This window comes from Fukomys damarensis, unplaced genomic scaffold (assembly GCF_012274545.1).
Source record: "Fukomys damarensis isolate Sample0158 unplaced genomic scaffold, DMR_v1.0_HiC HiC_scaffold_16, whole genome shotgun sequence".
NCBI classification, from domain to species: domain Eukaryota; kingdom Metazoa; phylum Chordata; class Mammalia; order Rodentia; family Bathyergidae; genus Fukomys; species Fukomys damarensis.
In genome coordinates this window covers 25,337,460-25,358,681 of record NW_022900928.1, presented here as the reverse complement: position 1 = coordinate 25,358,681, position 21,222 = coordinate 25,337,460, and the positions used below count along the sequence as shown (strand labels likewise).

At 39.2% G+C, this 21,222-nt stretch overlaps 1 protein-coding gene and 1 pseudogene across 5 annotated transcripts in view; one reads left to right on the top strand and one right to left on the bottom strand.

Annotated features, from left to right (window-relative positions):
* Stim1 (stromal interaction molecule 1) overlaps positions 1-21,222 on the top strand; it is a 207,949-nt gene that overhangs the window by 17,235 nt on the left and 169,492 nt on the right. The gene's annotated exons all lie outside the window — the stretch shown is intronic.
* LOC104847739 lies at positions 479-7,131 on the bottom strand (annotated as a pseudogene).

The following is a 21,222-nucleotide window of genomic DNA, read 5'->3' as shown; positions in this document are numbered from 1 at the left end:
TTTGATCATACCCTATTTATCTTCTAGGTTAACTAAGTACTATAATAATTTTTCTTTGAGACTTATAAGTACTATCTACATATTCATGATTTGAGAATAATTTAATGTGATTAATTATATATTTTTTTTGTAATGGTGCTGAGATTGCACCCAGGGCTGACATGTGCTAGGCAAAAGCAAGTGTTTTATCACTGAGCTCCCTTCCCAGCCCCTTTTTAACTATGTTATAATACTATTATTTTAAATATAAAGAAATGGATCCTTATAAGACTAAAATAACCCACAGGCCATGAAGTTGATTTTTCCTTTTCTGTCTTTTTTTGTTTTCTGTTTAAACAAATGTTCACCACAACATTTCAATAAGTAAGGCAAATGCTGTGAATATGAAAGCTGAAGTTTGCAGTATAGCACATCTAGAATCCAGGAGAGGTGAATTAGACATATATAGTAGTCATGCTAATTAAACAATCAGGTAACCATGATAAGTGGATTTGTAGCATTAGAACTGTCCATTTAAGTTTCATTTTCCTTTAAAAAAAGGTTTCTTTTTTCTTTATGATCAGAGGTCCTACATTGTCTCCAGTCTCTTCATTGTGTTTTGTGTGAGACCCATCACAGAATGGGAACTTTCTGGACTCCAGCCACAATAGAATACAACTCTATCTCCCAGCTCCTTCTATGTACTATCTTGGGGTTGTCTTTTTGGATGTGAAGCTTTACTGTAGATTTATTGCAATGATCTTTAACATAGAATCTTTTGTAGGCTAGGTAACTAGTTGTAGCTGTCCCAGCAGCACTGGTAACTGCTGCAGTCCATTCAACTGAGTGTGCCTCACACCTGGGAGCCTGAGGCATCTGTGAACGTGCCTCGGGAAGCTCAGAAATGTGTGTTGAATGAATGGAGGCAATACCCAGTAGAACCATGGTCAAGCCAGACCGAGGGTGGCAGTTGTTGAGAAAAACCCTCAATGCCTCTTGGAGACAGGTGGCAACCCAGGCCATGCTGTGTGCTCCCTGCCTTGGGGGTTCTGTCAGACCCTGGTATGTGATTTCATTTAATCCTCATAGCAGGTCTCTTATTTTATAGCTTAATGTGCAAGTCATTTTATCAAGAATTAATGTGCTATGATTGATACTGTTAGTCCTATTGGGATAAGAAATTCCGTCTGCCTAAAGAAATCAGCGAATCTTAGTGGAGGAATAGCAGCTTAATGAATTTCAGGTACTTCAGGGAGCAATATAAGAGAAGTCGGGAGAAGCATTTAGGTGAGAAGAAATGTCATGAGTAAAGGTATAACATGGGGAAAAGTTGAATATGTGGGAGGCATTCATTAGTCCTCACTGGCTGGAAAATGCTATCTTTTTTTTTTGCAGGAGAGCACTTTAAAATTGGTCAGGAAGATGAATGGAAGAAAGATCATGGACAGCCTCAAAAGTCTGACTAAAGAGTTTAGATTGATTACTCTGTAGGCAGTAAGTACTCCTGGCAGGTTATGAGCAGGAGAGTCGCACTGTGGTTATCTCTTTAATTGGGAATACATGTTTCAGAGTACTCTTGATAATTTTGGCTTAGGAAAATAAATTTCACAGAATATGCATAATACATTGGTAGAAGTGAGATTGGAGGTAGGGAGTCTAGACAGGAGACTTTGGAAAGAGTTTACTTTGTAGAGGTTTACTCAGTTGGAGTTAGAATTTAAGTGTAGGGAAAGAAAGGTAAGTGTCAAAAGCATACCAGTGTTTTGATGGTGGTAATGGGACTAGTAGTGCTATTATAGACAATATATGGCAGTCAGAGGAGGGTCATGCTAAGCAGTGATAAGTGGAGGGATAGTTGACCTTATTTGAATTGCTGGGCAAGGGGTAACACGCCATAGTAATCCAGGAATCAAAGGGTTCTTTCTGTGCTTGTTTCACATTGCTTTGTTTTGTACATGTGTTTTCTGGGGCCAAAACAAATGAGGTGATTTGCCTAAAGTCATAGTTCTACTACATTGGAACCTAAACCTGAGAATCCACATCTCTGCTTTTTTGCTGCTAAGCTTCCTAAACAAGCTCAGACTTTACTCTAGAACAGTAGTAGCAACCACTTGTGCTGCACTGGGCTGTTTGTATTATTGAAAGCTCTGAAAGATTCCCCATCACTGCTCTAGAATCATCAGAGTGAGTCTTGGAGATAAACCTGAGTTCAACTCCATATATTGCCATTTTCCATTTGTAAAGTCTTGAATAGGAAATCTCTTTTCTTTTGAGACAGGGTCTTATTATGTAATTCACCCTGCTTTGAACTCACTATGTAGCCCAGTCTGGGTTTGAATGCATGGCAAGCCTCCTGCCTCAGCCTCCTGAAGGCTCGGGTTACAGGTGGGTGCCACCATGCCTGGCTAGGAGAACTCTTTGAACCTGTTTCCACATTTGAAGAAAAGGGAATATTAATACCTGCCTCAGAGAGGCAAAGGAAGTAAAGGTACTTTGTGAAACTCTTAAGTGCTGTGCCAGTGTAAAGGTATTATTCCAAGAATATGGCTTGGGTAGGAGCCAATATATGTAATGAATATTTTGCCATATAATAGTGGATACAAACTCACTCTTTCATGGAAGGTCTTCCTTCACTTTCTAGGTAGTCTTAAACCTATTACTTTATGACTATCTACTCACTTTCAGATGGAGCCTTCTGGTCTGGGAGCATGCCCAAGTTTTCTGTAGCCACACAACTCCAGTGTTTTAGTGGGATGTGGATTTGCTGAGAGAATACTGAGTGACCATATCCTATCAGCTTCTCTTGGCCTGAGAGATTATGATTAATATTCTTTTCCTCTAGAAATTTTCTGCCATTCTTTATTTGGTTTCAAGGTGTGGGGCAGAGTAGTAGCTGAATTTGGGCTATTCTTGAAGGAAGCTTCTTTCTACACAAAGTAAGCCCTGGTTTGGAACAGAGGAAAAGAGAATGGAGCTATTACTGGTCAAAGCCAGTGCTTGGAGTCCTCCTGTGGTCATCTCTTTGATTTGGTACATATATTCCTAAGTCCTCTTGAGAGAGGGAGTAAAGCTGCTCAAATAAGTGTATTGTTAGGTACCAGGGTTGTGGTTATCAGCTCTCTGTCATGGAAACAGGCCTGAAATGAGTGTCTTGTCTAATGTCTAGTCACATACCCTATCAGTGAGTAGAGGAGGAATACCAGAAGATTTGTAATTAATAAAATAGCTGCTTACTGTTTTGCAGCTTTTGTCTTAAAGCACTTTCTTTCCATTGAAACTTTTCCTTCTTTCTAGCTTGGTTCTCGAGTCACAGTTTTCTTTATAGACTATGTAGTTTAAACAAGAAAACACTAGACTAAGAGTTAGGTGAACTACCTTGGGTTCTGATACACCTGACCTTTCTCAGCTCAGTTTCCCCATGACAAGTATGGTGGGGGTAGCAGAACCTATCTTACAAGGTCAATGTGTTCAGCACTTATTTTGTTTTAATCTTTATTTTTTATTAGTACATATTTGTCATACATATTGATCACATTCATCATAGGGAATTTGTGCCTGTACATAATGTCTTTTTTTTTTTCTTCTGGTACTGGGGATCAAACTCAGGACCTTGTGCTTATGAGGCAGATACAACGCCACTGAGCTAAATCCCAGCCCCGTAATATATCTTGATTCTTCTTTTTCTACCCCCCTCCCCACTTCAGTCCTTTTTTCCCTTCCCCATTTACAAAGGCTTTGTTTCCATTTTTCTCTCTATTTTCTTTTTTTCCTTTTCCTTTCCTTCCCTTCCCACTCTACTTACCCGCTTACTTGTTCTCTTTTCCATTGGAATATGTTCTTCCTACTTCCCAATATCCATCTTCCCTTATGGTCCTTATTTACTGTTTGGGTTTCTCACACAAAAGAAAAAATGCAGCACTTATGAAATAATGTAACAAGCATTTAGTCTTATACAAATGTAACTCATTATTAGTAGATTTCTGTTAGGTGAAAGAGCTGAAAACCAGGACCAGACCAGGACCATACCAAGCCTTTATTATGGGGAGGATCTGCTGGGCTGTCTCTGAACAAAGGAGAGAAAGCAACAAGGCAGAACAGGGAACTTCTTTTATAGGAGTGGGGTGGGTTTGAATGAGGTAGTATTAAGGGATTGGAGGAGCCTATGACATCATTAGGAGGGACTTGTGACATTACTAGTTGTTAGGAGTAGGAAGTATCAAGTTACCTTTTTTGGCGGGAAGAGAGGCATGTTGGAAAGAAGAAGACTGCCCTTTGGTTGGAGAAGCCATATTTTAACATGGCATTATGGGAAGGAGGCATCCCTGCCATGTGGCAGCCATCTTAACGCAAGGGAAATCTAACATTCCAGGCTTTTGTTTTATGGTTGTTGGGCAGAAGTCTCTTCTTCTGGAGCTACTTCAAGCTGACAAAGGGGTGAAAGTTGGGGTTAAACCTGGATCTGATGGGGGCAGCGGTAGATGGGGCCTTCTTTCTTCTGCCACAGTGGCTGGTACCCTGCCATGAGGAGCTCTGTGACTGTCTGGTTGGTAAATGCTCTCATGCATTCCTGTAAGAAATGTTGAAGATAACAGAACAGACAGGTTTCAAACAGTAGGATTATTCAGAGCATAGTGAGGGGTCCCAGGAAAGGAAGAAGTCATGGAAGCCATTGGTCAAAGTATCCTGGCAGACAGTGTAGCCAGTCTAGGTCTCATCTACGTTTTTTTTCTATTTGTTCCATGAGTTTCTTTGCCTTGTCTCCAACAGGGAGTATCTGGAGTATCATACCTGCCAGTGAATTGATTTGGGACTGTAGGGTGACCAGAGAGTCGGCTGCCTTTTCCATATCTTCATTTAGCTCTTGGAATAGGGAGTAATAGAAATGTGTTGATGTTGAGATTCCTGCCACTCCAGTGCCAATTCCCACCAGAATATCGGTCCATATCAGAGACGGATAGGTGGCTGTTGTGAGGGAGGGCAAGACTTGCTGGGATAAACTGAGTTTCTGTATAAATTGTGAGGGGAGAGCTAAGGAAGCCCACAAAACAAGAAAGATGGGGTTGGGTTGAGACAGTGAAAGGCTTGGGAATCACAGATATAAAACAAACTTTTAGGAGACAGGTTATGCCTGACTCAGGAATATGAATAACTTTAGCATAAGGGGTAGAGTTCTACTGATTTATGATGGATGAATTTATACAGGTCCAGTCGCCATGTGTGAAGGTTTTTAATTGGATTGCTAAGGGGTATAATATTGTTGTGATGTTTTCAGGGGCAGGGATAGTCCAGTTAAGAGGAATTGGTATGGGGAAGGAGGAGGCTGCCATTTTATGTAGCAGCCATCTTAAGGCAAGGGAAATCTAATACTTTCTTTTCTGAACTGAGTTTAGAAATAATTTCGGAATTATTCATTGCATTTTTTCAGTTATTTTTTCTTTATTCGATGTCTCCTGGATTCTGTCTCTCTCTTGTAAACTTGCTTTTTGTTGTTGTTGCTATTTTGAGATGAGGTATCACTATGTAGTTTAGCTGGTTCTGAACTCTTTATGTAGTCCAGACTGACTTTGAACTTGCAATGATCAATCCTGCTGCAGCCTCCTGAGTGCTGGGATTACCAGGCTCACCAAGCTTGCCCCCCTCTTTTTTTTAAGTTTCTTGAGACAGTGTCTTGCCCTGTAGTCCAGACTGATCTTGAACTCACTATGTAGCCCAGGCTGGTCTTGAACTCACAGCAATCTTCTTGCCTCTACCTCCCAAGGGCTGGGATTACAGGTGTGTACCGCCATGCCTGGTTGCTTTTTAAATCTTAATTGACAACAGTAAAAGTGTGGCTACACTGACATTACAGCTGACCCACTTGTGAGGGAGAGGGTTTGAGCCTTTAGGGAAATATAAAGTTGGAGTATAATGTCTTGTTAACTTGAACAAATCTTTTTATCTCGTTGTGCATCAGTTTTTTATGTCTGCCACCTGGCTTACTATTATAGCTATCCCCCGACCCCTGTACCATGGATCAAACTTGGGACCTTATGCTTGTGAGGCAGGCAGTGGCACCACTGAGCTAAATCCCCAGCCCTTCTTTTTCTTCTTTCTTCTTCTTTCTCTTCCTTTTCCTTATTCTTCTTGATGGTATCTGGTACTGAACTCAGAGCCTTGAGCATTCTTGGGGAAGCTCTTTGTCATTGATCTATATCTCCAGCCTTAAAAAAAATTATTTTGAGATGGAGTCTTGCTGAGTTGCTTAGGCTGGTCTCAAATTTGTGATCCTTCTGCCTCAACCTCCCATCTATTTAGTTGGAATTATAGGTGGAATTATATTAGCTGGGATTATGCTGTGCCATCATGACTAAGTAACCATTCAAGTTCTGTTTTTTTTGAGCCTTGAAGACATTTCCATTCCTGAGAATGTCTCTTTAAGATTTAAGTATTGCTATGTTGAGGTTACCTTTGAACTGAGGATCAAAACTTGTCTTTGTTGCAAGCTCAAGGACCCGAGTTTGATCCCTGGCACCAAAAAACAAAACAAAACAAACAAATCAAAACAAAACAAAACAATCCAAAAGTACTTGTCTTTGCTAGATTTTTGGCATGAATTAGATTAGGCTATACTGGCTGGTAGAATGGGTCAGAGCAGGTTGCTGGTTTGGGGATGGAGCCTGGCAAGATGGCAGTTCTATTCCTGTACAAGAAGGGTGTCAGGGCCTCAGGGTATATATATTTGCTGCTGCCTCTTTTGTAGCTGATACTACTTTTTGTAGCAGCTACTCTTCCTGAGCTGAGCATGTGCCTGTACTCTCAGCCAGAAGTCAGAACGTGGTAAGCTTTATTCCCCCAAAGAATTCACGGGTGAAAATTAGGGCACTTGAGCAGATCTAATTGGCTGAACTGTGTAAAGGACAAAAGCTTTCCCAGGGGGCTCCTTTAATCTCCTATGATTACAGACATTTAGAGTTGGACTAATTAAAATGTGTTGGCACCTGGACTCAATACTTTTCTTGTGCTATACTTTTGCACTCAATACTTTTCCTTTTTTGCACTCAATACTTTTTCTGCAGTCCAGCTTTCTGGAGTGCAAGGTTGACACAAGGTTGTCTTTCCTGGGGGTGGGATGTGGGCAGAGTGGTTTTCCATTTCCTCATCTACTGAATGCATGATGGGTGAAACTTGTCCACAGTGGGCTGTCAGACATCACTTGGTGGGGGAAATATCTGAGACCTGGATATGACCTGCATTTTGTTATTCTTTTTTTTTTTTTGTGGTACTGGGGATCAAACTCAGGACCTTACGCTTACGAGGCAGGCACATTGCCACTGAGCTAATCCCTGGCTCCTGTCACTTTTCAGATTGATTGCTTCTTCCATTAGCCTTCAAAGGCTTTGCTGTGTTAGCTGGCTAATCATTTCTATTGCCCCAAGGCATTCTTCTCTGGTTTATGTCCTCTTCTAACCAGAAAAAGGGTTAGGAATAGCTATTTATTAAGTCTGGCCAGGTGTCCGATCAGGTCATTTGTTTTACACAGGTATCTTTTGATGTATGTCTCATAATATCCATTTAACAGCCGAGGGCATAGATTCAGAGAAGGAAAATAACTTGTCTGATGGTGATTGTAGTTTGTGAGTAGCTGAATCAGAATTCAAATCTAGGTCTCCTTCAAGCTTCTGGTTACTTTCTTTTTTTTGTTGTTGTTTTTTTTGTGGGGGGTAAGCAGGGATCGAACTGGGGCCCTTGAGCTTGAGAAGCAGGTGCCGGAACCACTGAGCCAAATCCCTGGCCCTCTTGTTATTTTCATAAGGTAGCACAAATGACCTCATGTCCTTTTATCCTTCTTGGCCTAGGTAAGTTCCCACCTCCAGAAAGTCTTCTCCAATCCCTGATTCCTCTGCCTTTTTCATCTGGCTATTCCTACTCCTGCAAGGTGTGGTTACTTAGGGATTATTTGTTAAAAAACTGAATGAAGTTGTAGTGTTGGAATTTCTTGTGTCATAACAGAATAACAAAGGTAGGGTTTAGGCAGAGTCTTGGCTGGCTCCTTGAGTACAGCCAGGCCTGCATTTTCATGATTTGCCCAGGGTGAGCTGTTTATAGTGGAGGCAGTGAGTCTTCTAGGCAAGGTGCCTTTTGGTTTCCCAGGAGCAGACATGACTTCCTTTAGGTTATTTTTCTTAACATTTGGCTTTAGAGTTTGTTTCTTCCTGTAATCTTGTAACCAATGGAGCTAGGTTCAGTGCTTTCTGGAGTGACGTGACAACTCAGCTTTGGTTGCTGGACTGTTCCTGTGACTACAGTACTTGCTTGTTTTATTTTGTAAAACTCATACTTTGCAAGAATTATTAACCTAGCATTTGGGCCTATATTTTCTGAAATCTCTGCCTACTGATACTTATCATTTCACAGGATGAAAAGGCTTTCCTAGGGAACACATGTAAAGGCATTTTTATAAGTTCAGTTATCTTTCTCATTGTCTTGAAAATAATTATAAAATATTTTTAGGCCTTTTTTCTATGAATACAGAATATTTGCTTAGTTTTAACATAAAATATTTGTTCCTTTGGGAATAAAAGTTCAGTGGTAGAGTGCATGGGCCTTTGGTTTAATCCCTAGTATCACAAACAAAACAACAAAAAGAAAAAATTTTAATGGAAAGAGTGATAAAATGTTAATAAAGTATATCCCATCACAGGATTGATCATAGTATGGGTTTTTTGATTGTTGTTGTTTGTTTTGTTTTGATATAAGGGGAAATCTGAAATAGCTTTGTCAAATAGAATGAACTAGATAGTGGCACAACACTCCTTTTTTTTTTTTTTGTTAGGGAGAATAGATTATATTTTTAGGAGAGGAGAGAAGAATACATTCTGGGAGTAGGGAAAACTGCAGAAACTCAGTTTTTCTACTGAGTTGTGTCCTTGATCTAGTTACTAAGCTTTGTGGGTGTCTGTTTTCCTGTCTGTTAAATGGGAATACTGCTTACCTTGTTTAATTTGATGAGGGTTAAATAAGGTTATGTATGAGAAAGTGTTTTTTTTTTTTTTTTTTTTTTTTTTTTTTTTTTTTTTTGGGGGTTTGGGTTTTATTTGAAAAATTTTTTTTTTTTTTTTTTTTTTTTTTTTTTTTTTTTTGGTACCGGGGATTGAACTCGGGTCCTTGCGCTTTCAAGGCAGGACACTGAACTACTAAACTAAATCCCCGGCCCCCAGAGAAAATGTTTTGGAAACTTGGAAGTACTATTATTTTCATACTTACTGGGTGGCTGGAACCAATTTGCTAGCACTGCAAGGAAGCTTTTGGTTTAAAGTAGCTTGAGTTGGTAGGAGGAAGAATGCAGAATTAATGGATACATAATTGAATTCTGTTTGGGCAGAAGCTGGAAGGAATTCCTGTGAGGTGAGAGAAAGGAACACATCCATCTCTCCATACATGTTCATTGAACTCTGCCTAGTGGAGGAAAAAGAAATACGGGCACGACTTACTAAATGTGCAGTGTGCTAAAACATGGAAGAAGCTTGGATCCATAAAGACAAGGATTCTTGTCTGTCTCATACATTGCTATGAATTTACTCAGGAGTAATCCCTGGCATTTCATAGTCTGTCAATAAATATCTGTTGAAAGGAACATTAAACTTTGGAATTAGAAGACTGGGTTCATATTGGATTTTGCACTTAACAGCCCCTCTTCTGAGCAAATGACTCAGTTGAAGAAACAACTCAGTTGAAGCATCTTTATTTATGTAATGAAACAAAGATTAGGTATCACACAAGTTTATTGGGGCTTTACAAAAAAACAATGTTAAAGCCTTTGTATAAGACCTGGTTTATGGTATTTAACAATGCTGGTGCATGCCTTTAATCCCATCATTTGGGAGACTGAGGCAGGAAGATTGTCTTAAATTCTAGGCCAGCCTGGGCTGATAGTGAGTTCAAGGCAAGCCTCAACTACTGTACATAGCAAGACCCTGTCTCAAAAAACAAAACAAAAAATTCCTGTTTTGGTTTGCAAAGTGTAGCAGGAGCACAGAAGAAGCAGGGATGCTAGAGGGAGATTAGACAAAGGTTTTATGTGACAGTGTTTCTAATGTATAAGATTAGAGCAATTGATACTATTTTCTCACAAAAAGGGGCACTCTGGGATTAAACAAGAGTTTTGGAATTGATACTGTCTGCCTCTTAGCATTTTCCATGATCTTGGTCAGAGGGCTGGCACTTGTATTTCCAGGCAAGGTCCCATTTACACTTCAGGTTTGTATAGAAGTTATTCTGGAAGAGAAAGCTTCCACTGAAAAATCTGGACTTAGCAGATATGGTTTGGGCTTTTACAGCCAGTCATCACTTCCCCACCCCTTCCCTCAACCTTTCAATAATTTTTAGTTATGGCTTTGAAAACATGCACTCAGCTCGACTCCTGTTCCAGTTCAGTTGTAAATTCTCCTAAGAGGTAGAGCAGAACTTGTTCACTTGAGGTTAATCAGGTATTTATGAGTTGACCTTTCTGAGTGAAAACCTAATTTTCGTCTCATGCCTGAGTAACTCTACAGGCTGAGGGCCATGTTCTTAGGCAATCCTAGAACTGTTGGAAGTTATGGCAAGTTTGCCTGGCCTTGTCAGATAAACACAGAGTCCAGTGGGACTTATCTGCCCTTCAGCAAGGGTGTTTAGAACCTCTTCCTTTAAAAAAATGAATCATTTTTACTGATACATATTTGTGGTACATGATGATCACATTCCTTGTAGTGATTTGTAGAACTTCTTCCTTTTATCCTATAGTTTTAAAGCACTGGGAAGAACTCTGTCATTTCATTGATTGGCATTTTAGACTTTGGAGCTTTCTTTTCTGGTTTAATTTCTTGGGAAAATGAATAAAAAGGGAGGGATTATTTTGTTATTAAGCAGAAAGGGCTTCTTGCCTGTGAACTGACGATGCTTGGCAAGAAGTGTGTATATGAGGTGTCCGTGGATGCAAGTGGTCAAGTACTGGGTAAATCAGAGTTGGTTGGGGGTTAAGTGGGCCTGGTGCTCCCTAGGAATGGATTCAAGTTTTCTTGCTATGTCCTCAATGCCCTCCTTTGGGAGATGGGCATTGCCATGAGAGAGCTCAAATGTGGGCCAGAGAGAAGGGAATGAGAAAGATTAAGGAGATAAGCGACAGAGGAAGAAAAAGGGACTTTGCTTGAATTGTTACTTTATATACTTTACATCATTTATTTTCTTTGATGTTCTCAAAAACTTTGTGAGGTAGTTATTAGTATTATTTTATAGGTAATAAAACTGAAGCACAACTTTTTCAAGCTCTCAAAGCTAATGAGTGATAATAATAATAACTGTTACTTATTAAGTATATGGAAGGCACACAAACTTTTTAATCACATGAAGGATTATTATTGCTTTTACATTGGAATTAGTGAGCCTTGGTTGCTTGTAGAAGGTCATTTCTTTAGCATTGTTAGTGCAGGGATTTGAAAATAGGTCTATTTGATTATAAAGCTTGTTTTCTTGTTCTTGTCACTCTGAATGTGGATTCAAATAGAGTTATGGAAGCAGGGCATTTTTTTTTTCTGTATCCCCTATCCTATGACAGTGCCTACCTACCACACTGTTAGTGTTCAATAAATGTAAGCTGTGAAATGTGCCTCTGCTGTCCCACTGTTCATGTTATCTGTAGTAGTTCCCAATTGCCCGTTGCCTCCTGTTCCGGATTCTCAGCTGTCTATCTTTCTACAGTCTAGCCTTACCCTACCTATCCTGTGTGACTTCCCTGATCCCCCAATACATAGGATCTATCCAGCACTATTACTATCCTGTTTCTTAATCCTGCTATCCCCTCACTGCATTCTTTTGCTCCTGCTAGCTCATCATCACCCTCTAATCCTGTCTGTACTTTTCTCTGACTAGTCATGGAAACTTCCTTTTCCAGACCTTAATCATTTCAGTCTGTACCCTGTAATTTGGCACCGAACTGTCTGCTGTTTCACTTTCTGTTGGTTACATGGACATTCATCTTCTCCTCAGCCAGCTGATGGTAGTCATATCATAATGACCCCTCGGGTGGGTTTGTGTTGTGCACTTTACAAAACACTTTTCTATTCAAGACCTGTCTTTTTGCTCACCACACCCCATAGCAACTCAGTGATGTATGAAAGGAGGGGATTGTTATCTCCATATTATAGCAGAAAAAACAAATGCAAAGAAGACAGTTGACTTCCTAATGTTATATATCTAATAAGGAGCAGAACTGAAACTAAATCTCAGGTCTTCTGACTTCTGCTTTACTGTTTTGTCTGTAGTCCTTCCACATTTGCTTTTCTCTTGGCATTTCCCCCTCTTGCCTTTAAGGGTCATTCAGGGCAGAACATCTACCTTGCAGGTTTCAGGAGGTTTGATTGGTGACCCAGGGAATGGCAGAGTGGCCCAGATAGCAATCTCACGCACCTCTTGGTGGTGTCATTGTTCTGGGTTACTATTAGCTACAAGAGGTTCTTGTCCCCATGCCTGTTAGGATTAATGTTGAACTAAGAAACACTGACATATTATGAATGATCAGGGCATTCTGTCAGGGAGATCCAGGAACTAGGACAGGATGTGTGGTGCTGGACAGTTTCATATTTTGGCAAGGGGCTGAGCTGGGAAGCTATGAGACCAGAGTTTGAAATCTGGCTTTTCTGTTGTTCATTAGCCTTAAGAACCTAGATAAATCATTAATTTTCTGAGCTTTAGGGCTCTTGTGAGAGGTATTTAAAAGTTGCACAATGACTTTTAAGTAAGTATTGGTGGTTTTTATTATCAATATTACTTTAATATTATTTTAAATCTTTTAATTTTTTATTAGTACATGTTTGCAGTACATAATGATTACAATCATTGTGAGAGTCAATATTACTTTAAATATGTGGTTCCTGAAGGGCATGAGGAGCTACTGTGCCACTGACCTTTGCATGTTACTCTTTCAGTTTTCACTTCCAATCATCAGTGACAACATACTGGCTTGGAGTCCTTTGGCTGATAGAGACCAAGCTTGAATGCCTACCCAAATTCTGTGGTCTCCAGGTTTCCATTGTGTGATGGGGCAAGGAAAACAACATGTAGAGAGCTGGGGCATAGTTTTGGTCAATGAGCTAAATCCCCAGCCCTTAGTTTTTTTTTTGAGACAGTTTTACTATGTAATTCAGGCTGGCCCTGAACTCACTGTGTAGCTCAGGCTGGCCTTTAACTCGCAGTGATCCTCCTGCCTCAGTCTCCTGAGTGCTGGGATTACAGACTTGCACCACCACACCCAGCCTAAAATCTTAGTTTTTCTGAAGGATTTTGTCTTTAGGATTGTTACTTCTGGTAAGTCAAAAACCTAGTTGTTATTGAGAGAGTTTAGTTATTTCTGAAACTAGATATGGCTCCAAAGCTGTTTTAAAAATACTTCTCTATTCTTCCTGAATCCATACTCCTCCTCAAAAGAAAAATACTGTAACCAGATTCAGACCATCATGCAGTGGTGATATCTTTGGTATCCAATTCTCTGATAGCACCACTGGAATTACTGCTTCAAGAGAGCCCAGTCAGCCCCCTTCCTGTGCTCTCCAACCATAAGTTGGCCTATGTTGTAGGGGAAACAGGATGAGATACATGGGCCACTTGGATCCTATTTAAAAGGATCCTTTCTTATTGGGGGTTTTAGATTGCCTAAAACATAGGAAATGACTAGACAACCTGTCCAATGAAACAACTCCTTGCTAAAATGGCAGATTTAGATGGCTACAGAAAGAGGAAAAGCTTCCTGGAGAGACAGGAGAGACAGATGGGGAAGCATTAAAGTGACTTTTGAGCTTTTCCTTTTCTAGTATGGCACCATGGGTCATTTATTAAAGAAAAACTTGAGTTGAAAGTCCATGGCATTCACTGGCATTTAGTATGTTCATAATATTGTACAACCGTCACCTGTATCCAGGAGAAACACAGCTGTTGAGCAATTGCTTTTCCTTCTCTCTCTCCCTTTCCTTGGACAGTTACCAATTTTTGTTCTGTCTCAATAGATTTACCTGTTCTGGATATTTCATATAAATGGAATCTTGTAATATGTGATCTTTTAAGCTGGATATGGTGGCATGCACCTGGCTAAACCTAGGTACTTGGGAGGCTGAGGCAGGAAGATTGTAAGTTAATGACCTTTTGTATCTGGCTTCTTTCACATAACATAGTATTTTGTAGGTTCATGTGGGTTATAGCTTGTGTCAGTACTTTATTCTTTTTTTGTAACTGGGTAATATTTTATTGTATGTATGTATGTAAGTATGTATTATAATTTGTTTATCCATTCACCCATTGGTGGACATTTAGATGTTTTCACATTTTGGCTATTATAAATAGTGCTGCAAAGAACATGTATGCACATGTATTTGTTTGAATCTATTTTCAGTTCTTTTGTGTATTTACCTAGGAGTGGAATTGCTGGGTTGTATGGCAATTCTATTTTTAGCTTTTGAGGAACTGCCACAGTATTTTCTATAGTGACTGAACTATTTTATACTCTTGCCAACAATGTACATCTCTGCATCTCCACCAATGTTTATTATTTTCCATGTTTTTGATTATAGCCATCCTAGTGAACATGGAGTGGTATAATTCATTTTTCCCTCCCTCAAAGCTGAGGATTGAGCTCAGGGCCTCATACATGCTAGGCAAGCATGTACCACTGAGGTGCATCCCCACCTCTGTTTTTGAAAAATCAGCACTAGGGATTTATTTATTTTTAAAATCAATGCATAAAATTGTATATAGTTATGGGTTTCCATGAGATATTTCAATACATGTATATATTGTATAATATTCAAATCCCAGTAAGCCTGTCTCTTCCAACATTTGTTTCCTTGAACAACATTCAAAATATTTCTTTTAGTTTTAAAAAAATATATAGCACATTATTATCAGTAGTCACTGTACTATAAAATAGAACACCAGAGCTTATTTTTCTTATCCGACTGTAACTTGATACCCATTGACCAGTCTCCTCATCTCTCCCTACTCTTTAGTCTCTCCCCAGCCTCTAGTAACCAGTATTCTACTCTCAACCTCTGTGAGATTAGCTTTTTAATTTCCATGTATGATTGATGATATCAGCATTTGTCTAAGTTGTACTTACTTTACTTAATGTAATGACCTCTAGTTCTATCCTTGTTGCTGCAGAAACAGTATTTTGTGACTTTAATAGCCCCATAGTATTCCATTGTATGTGTGGTCCACATTTTTGTTTTTCATTCATCAGTTGATGAACACCTAAATGCTTTCTGTTTCTTGGCTGTTGTGAATAGTGCTATAATAAACATGAGAGTGTAGGTGTCTCTTTGACATACTGATTTAACTTCCTTTGGATGTATTACCAGTAATGACATTGCTGAATCATTTGATAGTTTTATTTTTAATTATTTTAAGGAACTTCCATAGAGTTTTCCATAATGGCTGTTTTAATCTACACCAACAGCGTATAAGGATTCCCTTTTCTCTACATCCACCTCAGCACATGTTATCTTTTATCTTTTTGGTAACAGTCATTCTTGCTGGAATTAGATGATATCTCTGTGGTTTTGATTTGCATTTACTGATAATTAGTGATGTTGAACACTTTTTTCATATATAGTACTTATTAGCCAATTGTATGTTTTTTGAGAAGTGTCTGTTGAGGTCTATTGCCCATTTTCTAATTAAAATGTTTTGTCCTATATTGCTATTGATTTGAATTTTTTAGTCTGTTGTTAATCCCTTGTCAGAAATATAGATTGAAAATATTTTCTGCCATACTGTAGGCTGATTTTTCATTCTCTTGTTTCCTTTGCTACGTAGAAGCTTTTTAGTTTGATGTAATCCCATTTGTTTATTTTTGCTTTTGCTTCTTGTACTTTTAGGGCCTAATTGTGATTTTTATATGCATTTTTCTTTTCTTATGCTTCCTGGCCATTTGTATATATTCTTTGGAGAAATGTCTGCTAAGTTTTTTGTCCATTTTTATTTATTTATTTATTTATTTATTTGGTACTGGGGATTGGACTCGGGACCTTGCACTTGCAAGGCAGGCACGATGCCACTGAGCTAAATCCCTGGCCCCTTTTGTCCATTTTAAAATGTATATGTCTTTAATAAAAAGATGAAAATGTTCTTTATATATTCTGGATACTGGACATTTATCTTTTTACTATTTATTTATTTCTGGTACAGGGATCGAACTCAGGACCTTGTACTTGTCAGGCAAGTGCAGCACCACTGAACTACATCCTCTGGCCCAACATTTATCTTTTTAAAAAAGATAATTTTTGGAGCAAAACTTTCTATCTTCCTTTTCTTTTTCTTTTTTTAGCCAAACTTTCTTGACTTAAAATCCACTCACTAGTCTTTAAATGTACACTGCTCTTTTGTGTCTCTTATGTTTTCTCTTTGGAATATCCTTCTTTTTTGCTAATGGTGAGATTAGAATTGCTTAAGGCTCAGATCAAATATCACCTCCGGGAAATTCTCTTAATCACTTTCTCCTCCTTCCACTGTTTAGATGCTCCCCTCTATAATCTTTTCTATAATTTGATACTGTTTTATTGTCTCCTACAAACCACAAGGTGTTGTGGTTCTAGAGTCAGAGATTAGATTTGATTCATTTCTGTCCTTAGTATATGGCATATGACCTTACAAATAGTGGATATTAATAAATGCTGAATGATATATGACTAGAATTTTTGAGCATAAACTGAAGACTTACATGGCAGTGTTGGTGTAGAGGGAGATTAGTTGAGGGCTGTACTAAATTTGTTTTATAATAAATATCTGAGGCCCTACTGTGTGCAGGAACTCTGCTAGTTACTTGGTATTCAATAGAGACTATTATTCAAATAGGAAGATAGGCAGTGAACAGGTATGTGATATAATGTCAGGTAATAATAAATTCTAGAAAACAAAGTAAAACAAGATAATAGGTTAGTGAGTGATGGAAGTGCTAGAGTGGTCAGGAAAAGTTTCTTATTGGATGGTCCTTAATGTCACCTCACAGGCATCTGGGCCAACTATGAGGTGATCTGTCACTCTACCCTTGTGACTTAGTAAAATTACTTACATTTGTGAGGTTGAAGATTTGTTTTTCTGTATCTATAAAAAGGGTGCATTGGACATTGAAAGTGTATTGTTAATTTTGAGTACCACAATGCTTTTCTTCTTTCCCTTTCCTAAGCTGAGAGAAAGGGTGAGTAGTGGGGGAGTGTGATGGTTGGTTGATTGTCAACTTAAATAAGAAACAACCAACTAAATTGACCCAGAATAGTTCTGGGTGTAGAAGACCTTCCCTGGGAGGATTATCACCAAAATGGAGTAAAAGGGAAATGAAGAAGGAAGGGCTACTTTTGTTCTTCAGATAAGCTCCAGTCTTTACCTTCACCTTGGATGTCACCTTGGATCTCTCAGCTTCCAGTAAAGTCTTCAACTTTCCATGAAAACTCTTTAGCCTTCCAGTGCAGACCCTTCAGCCTCCTGATATGGACTCACGTGGAACACTTACAGCGAGCTCCAGGCCTTCAACTGGATCCTTTGGATCCCCAGTGTTCAGATAGACTTTTTACATGGTTGCACACCTAACTCTATGGGTGGCGATTGTAAGCCAATCTTGTAAATTCTTATGTATTTGTATATCTTGTATTAAATCTGTTTCTCTACTCAGCACTAATTAATACAGAATTTGGTACCAGGAGTTGGGTCATTGCTGTGACTGTACTTTACTGTGTGGTTCAGGAGCCTTTGGAATTGGATTGTGAAAAAAGTTTGGAAAGGTTTGATGATGCTGGCTGAAGAAGCATCCTTGGAAATACCTTAAGCTGTACTTGATGGGAGATTTTGGTTAGAGCTCAGAAGACCAGAATGCTGATAGAAATGCTGCCAGTAAAGACCTGGGAAGAAAGGCTGAATTAGCTGTTGGATTCTAGACATTGTATGTTATGCTTTGAGAGAAAGTTGTCTGTGTTTTTCTCATGTCCAGAGACTTTGCCTGAGCCTGATATTTTTTTTTCCTCATTGAGTTTATTGGTACATTTTAAATACAGTTACATTCATTATTGGGATCTTGTACCTTTACATAACAGGTCTTGGTTCTCATTTTTACCCCTTGTCCCTGCCCTCCCTTCACCCCTCCTCCCCTCCCCCTTTACAAACACTGATATTAAAGGTGTCAAACTAGTCTGGCAGAAGAAATTTCAAGACAGTCTAATGTTGAGATGATGGCATGGCTACTGTTGGGGGCCTTTAGCCAAATCTATGTTAAGAATCAAGAACAAAAAGCCCAGGAGAATGATGTAAAGCATTTTGAGTTTGGCCAGAAAGGAAGCTCTAGTAAAGCTATGAACTGAAAAGAGAGTAGAAGAGAACTAGGTCGCTGAGAAGGAACAGACAAAGTATGGCCTGGAGGACATCACAAGAAATAGCAGGACTCCAACCTTTGCATTCTCAAAGTTGGTTGCAAAATTGAAAAAATTTGCTTTGAGAAGAGAGCTCCAGAGCACCATGTTCTAGAATGGCAGCAGCCTAGAGAATTTATTCCTTGGGATTGGGTCCAGAGTGTTCAGCAGTCCAGGCTCTCAACCTCTACAGACAAGAGAGATAAAGCCTGGCTACTACTCCAGCTGGTGGCAGACATTGGGATCATCCACATGGTGCTGGTTTTAGGGGCATTCAGAATGCAAGAATTATGGGGTCAGGAAGGCTTCCACCCACATTTCAGAAGAAGCCTGGGAAGCCAGGCAATGTATCCTTAAGTGGGCAGTATGTGAAGCTGTGAGTGTGAAGTCAAAGATGCAGTGGAGACTCCAGAAGGCTGGAGAAGCCAGGAGTGGATCATCTGAATAAAGCTGCAAGGAGCAGGCAAAGCCTGCTAAAGAGAGAAACCATGGGAGCTACAACCATCAAAAGTGCCATAGGTGTGAAGCCATCCAAGCCCTTTGGAGTTCACATCTTACCACAGATTGCTGGGGATGCTGGACATGGAACTACAGGGTTTAATGTTTGCCCTGTTGGATTTTGGTCTTGCTTTGTTCCAGTTCCTTTCTATCCCCCTTTTTGTATCTTTTGAAATAAAAGTTACCCCCCAGAAACAGTTTAGATTGAACTGGCTTGCTTTGAGTTGTGTGGAAGAGGTTAAAACATGGTCTCTATTCTTGTCTTTGGGAAACTTACAAATCAGATAATTTCTTACCTACTTGAAGAACAGCCAAATATAAAATGATGTGTTAAAGCAAGAGAAAGGAGAGATTAATGTGCACCAGAGTCATTGAGGAGGACTTGCTGCAGGAGGTGTACTTGAGTAGGCTCTGTGTACAGAATGGATTTATATTAATTGTTCTTTTTCATGCCTCTTTAATGAGGTCAATTTTCCCCCTACATCCAGTTGTAATATCTTGTGAAGTCCTTTATTTGGAGCTCCTTTGTGGCCATAAGGACCTTTTCCTCTCATTACAGTCATCTGTATGTTTTATGGTAATTATGAAGGCAAACTTTGGAGATCTTCTTCTTTTTTTTTGAGACAGAGTCTTGTTATGTAGTTCAGGCTGGTATTGAACTCACTATGTGGCCTGGAGTGGCCATGACATGGTGGTAATCCTCTTGCCTCAGCCTCTCAAGTGCTGGGATTACAATTGTGCACCACCATGCCCAGTTTGAAATCAGATTTGATGAGTTTAAATCGTGGCTCTATTGATTAGATATGACCTCAGGGAAGGTATTTAAATTCTAAAAGCTTCAATTTTAGAATGGTAAAATAGAGTTATGATGATTCAAAAGTGATAATCCTTTTGTAATCCCAGTTTCTAAGGAGGCTGAGAAAGGAGGATGACAAATTATAATCATTTTATTCTTTTAGACTGGTGCCATCCAGTGGAATTTTCTGTGGTGATGGGAATACTCTCAAGTTACAACAAGTGGGCCTGACATATGAACAACTTGGGTTACGACAAGAATTTTAGTTTTGACTTATGACCAAAGTCTTAGGTTATGACCTGAATGCTGGCCACTTGTTTCCAGATGGTCCCAGTTACAGATTTGACCCTCAGAGAATTCTGGAAGGAACATTACAACATCCTTTCCTGTTGGGGTTAATTGAGAAGTCCTGGGCCAATGTCTAAGGACACTGAGATCTGTCTGGATACAGGAGAGAGACTTTAAAGGCGTGTAGAGGAGCCTGAGCCTTTAACTGACCAACTTGAGTTACAGCCAGGCCTGAAAATAAATTGAGTTTGTAAGTCAAGGGTACACTGTATTCTATATCTATGCTGAGATGGTAGCAACTGAACTTCCACAGGTGTATTGGAGAATGGACTGGTTATTGAAGATATTGATAGTGAAGAAGGAAAAAGATTGAGTTAAGGTGTTTTTAAGGGCAGTGTGTCTTCAAAAAATGCATATAGATCATCCATGTGATCTATTTTCTTCCTAGGTATATTACCATAATTGAAAACATGTTCATGTAAAATCTTGTAAACAAACGTTCATAATAAGATTTTTCATAATAGCCAAATAGTGGAAATGACTCAAATACCTGTCACCTGATGAATAAACAAAAAAAATATATTCATATAATGGAATATTATTTAGCCCTAAAATGGAATGAAATACTGACAAGTGCTGTTACATGGACGGCAGTTGGAAGCATGCTAAATGAAAAGGCCATATATTGTGTGCTTCCATTTATATGAAATGTCTAGAATAGGCAAATGTATAATAACAAAAATAGATTAGTGGCAGGGGAATAATGGGAGATAACTGCTTTTGGAGTGGTAAAAGTATTCAGAAATTAAATTGTATTGATGAGTGTGAATATACTGAAAACCACTGTTATAGCTTGTATCTAGATGTCTCCCCAAAGCCTCATGTGGTCATAGGTGGGGCTTTTTGTAAGTGGCTGAAGCTAGGGTGTGTGCTGCTGGAATTAAGGATGTGATGTTGGGATTGATTCTTGGTATGATGCTAGGATTAAGGCTGCCCTAACCTGGGTGCAAGTGCTACCAGCCTTAAGGATAAAAAGCCTGGATGAGATATAAGGGATAGAAAGAGAGAGGTTCACTGCTTGTTGCTTGCTGCCTTCCTGCCTTCTGACTGCCGTGAATTGTTTATCCTCTCTGGTACCCCTTTGCCATGCCACCCTGCCTTGGATCCAGTGAACTATGGTCTAAAACCTTTATAACTATGAGCACAAATAAACCTTTCCTTTTTAAACTTTGAGTCAGATATTTTGTCTCAGTAATGAGA